This window comes from Impatiens glandulifera, chromosome 1 (assembly GCF_907164915.1).
Source record: "Impatiens glandulifera chromosome 1, dImpGla2.1, whole genome shotgun sequence".
Classification (NCBI taxonomy): Eukaryota; Viridiplantae; Streptophyta; class Magnoliopsida; order Ericales; family Balsaminaceae; genus Impatiens; species Impatiens glandulifera.
This window is the reverse complement of record NC_061862.1, coordinates 126,150,964-126,154,568: the sequence shown is the minus strand read 5'-3', so window position 1 is coordinate 126,154,568 and position 3,605 is coordinate 126,150,964.

Here is a 3,605-nt window from a genome sequence, read left to right as displayed (position 1 = left end):
ACGCAAAGTGCACAGTTTACATAAGTGTTGTTTGTGCCGACGCAAAATGTTAATTCTCCATTCAACTTCTTTTTCTCTTTTTTCGTCGGTCGATTTCATATTTGATTCCATTTTTACTCTTTACAGGTGCTGGAGCAACTGAGTGGCCAAACATCTGTTCTCTCCAAAGGTAACTTTTCGAATTTTGTTTTGTATAGGAACAAAATTGATTCTTAATGAATGTTGGAGATGTTAAATTTTTATATGATTGCCTTTTTGGGATCAGGAGAAATGAAAAGATTGTTTGCACCGACGCAAAGTGCATAGTAAAAGTACTACATTGTAAAAGTAAGGTTTTAGGGTTACAAATACATGTAATGCTTTCTTATTCTTTGGCCAACGCTTCATGTTCTGTCTTGATCTCGACGATTTCTGACATTCTATAGCTATATTTGGTAGAACTAGGATTAGTCTTCTTGATTTTGAGGTCTTTGATAGTTTATTTCATCTAAAAAACTTGTTATTCGCATGAATATGACATTTATTGTTCAGTTTTCATTGTTTATGTCCATATATGAGATAGTTTACTCATAAGTTGTGAATGCGATTAGTATATTTTGTATATCTTTTTCCATGTCGATTTCTTTGTTTGTTAACTAAGGATTTAAAACAGATGTGTGTTTCTCTTGTATTTTCGTGCAGTTTAGTGAAGTTTATCCAGAATTGATCTCCTGAAATTTGGTTTGATTAATTGCTTATATAAGTATTGGGCCTTTATTATGTAAATATTATTTTGTTCCAAGATAAAAACAAAATTGAACTTATCAATTATGTTTTAGTAAGGGTGACTTTCATCATGAAGAAAAGTAACATGGCAGTTTAATTATTTCTTGAGATGGGAGAATAACTGGAATCAAATTTAATTTGCAACTCATCAGGAAATTGTAAGTTTAGAGGCTTGTTTCTCCTATGTTTTCACTTTTGTTGTGGGATTATAAAGTGAATATGGTTATAAAAGGTTCTTAATTTAATGTCAAACCACATTAGATGTTCCCTTCTAGATGTATTATTCTTTGATAATGTCTACTTCAAAGATGATAACCAAACAATTTAGAATGTAGATATGTGATATGGTTGGTGTAATCTTTTCATGATTTTTAGTTTCTTAATAATACATTCCTTTTTTTACTTGCATCGGATTTAAAGATCTATTTGACTGGCGACATTTTATCGAGAATTCTTAGTGAACATGGAAGAGTTGGTTGGGTGACTGGCTAAACTATGTGCATATAAAAGAGGACCATAAAAAGAGAATCTATTGGTTTGGTGAGACTGACTGAGCCTTATATTGATTGATACTGGAATTCAATATAATTTACATTTTTTTCATTTTATTCAATGAATACAAAGTTTATGTCCAAATTCTTTTTTCCTATTAGATTCAAGTTATTTGGAATTTTTTTATTTAGATTTAGTCTAATTAACCAACATCAAACAAACCCTTAATTTGTTATTGATATGAAAGAGGAAAGTAAAAGAATCATTAATCAAGAATATCATTGTTAAATTAACTTTAATCACATCACAAACTGTTCAGAAAACAAGATTGAAGAAAGTTTCATAAATACTCTCCTCTATATCATATCAACAAATCTCATCTTCACAGGAAGCAAATTAAAATAGACTGAAAACAAAGCATTTCAAATGAGTAATGATATATTCACAATTCATCTCTTCTTCCTTTTAGTTCTAAAACAACCGAAAGGTGGTCTCGCCACTGTAAGTCATGTAAAGAAAGCCATCTTTATCACTATTTTCCTCATAAACCGCAAACATCATAACAGTTGCACCACAATACAATAATTCAATAATAACCTATTTAGAGATTCAATAGAACTCATTATAGTAGTTATCAATCGCAAGTTTGTAACTGACTTGTGGGTGACAGAATATTCTTGACAAAAATGAAGATAGCCTTTTAAGGGCTCAATTTGATTCTCTTCCTCACCACATACACAAATTGATCAATATTAAGATTTGTAGAACCAAGTATCTATACAAATCGAATAATAAACTTGCTCAAATTGAATAATATCAAGTATTGAACACGTGATTTGAATAAACTCAACCATCGAGCCACAATTTCATCTTTATTATGATCCACGACAACATTATACAATAGAATGATAATAAACTAAGCAAACAACTAAATTTTTCTTGTCAATGTCAGGAATGTTGCGCCGAACGCAAACCGCCGACGCAAACTGCATCTTGCGCCGACACAAACAGACTTTTATAGTAGGGAATCTGTCCCATTTCCTGATGTTAATCCGATCACTTCAGTTGAAATTATCTCAACTGCTGCATTACCTTCTAGTATGAGAATAAGTCCAGTGAGTGACATGTTCGACACCATGGTCCTTCACACGACTTATGTAACACATACAAAGGTCACATGGTCCGGTAAGCTGCTGGAGTCGGGGCTCGTGGAAAAGCGTCCTCCGACGTTGCTTGGCGATCGTCGGGGAGTATGGGATTTAGGGAGGAAACCGGGGAAGCGAGGGGAGGGAAGCGAGAAATGGAGAGCAACGTTCGCCCGGAGGAGAAGAGAGAAAGAAGAAATGAGAAAATGAGGGGTAAAGAGAAAGAAACGAAAAAAAAGTAAGGGTAAAATGGTCAGAATTATTTGAAAAAATTTATTTTTGCAAAGTTTATTTTAGGAGGTGGGTTGATGCCCAATTTGCCTCCAATGATTGGAGTAGGCTGAAGTTGAGATTTTGTCATTTAAGCTTTTGAAAGCTCTCAAGAAATTTAGGAGAATCGGGTAGAGTTGTTTTAAAAGGTAAGGTTGCTTTCATTAGCTCCAAAGGATCATAAGAGTGTGAGTTAATGGCTGGTATGTTGTCATTCTTTGCATAAGTTCATTTATGAATGAAAATTTTATTTTATGATATTGAGAAAATGTGACTTTAATTTGTATGTAATGTGTTGATATTTGGATTGAGAAATTTTTTTATCTGCGTTTGTGGAGCTTTTAGTTGAAACAAATATAATTATTTCACCACGAATAAAAAAAAAGCCTATTTGGGTTGAAACATTCAAATTTTGAAATCGAGAGTTCCATGCTTATATTTGAAGATGTTGATATATAATTGTTCATTGTGATGTCTAGAATGTGTTAGAATGATTCGTGATGAAGTACGATGATACTTGTGTGATTTCTAAGAACATGCTAAAGTTTCGGTAAAAACGTTTTTTGAGGTTGTATTCGACAGCAGAAAAGAGAATATCCTGTTTTTTGTTACCTACATTACTATTAAGAATATGTAGTTCATTTGTATGTGATCCATAAGTGTGTAGAGCCTTTGATCAAAAGTTTATAGAGCTTGGTTCAACCATTTGAAATCTGGGTGGTTTAGTTATTGAGTTTGTTATAAAAAATAATAATGTTTGATGTTGCATGTTATATTACTGTTGTTGCTATTATTTAAATATGTTGAGTAAAAAAAATACAATCAGCCAATCTCCGGACATTGTAATTGAGACCTCATCCTTGTATAAGTGATGATGTTGCCCGTCTATGGACCATCCCTTTGATGGGAAATTCCTATGTGTCAGATCAGAAG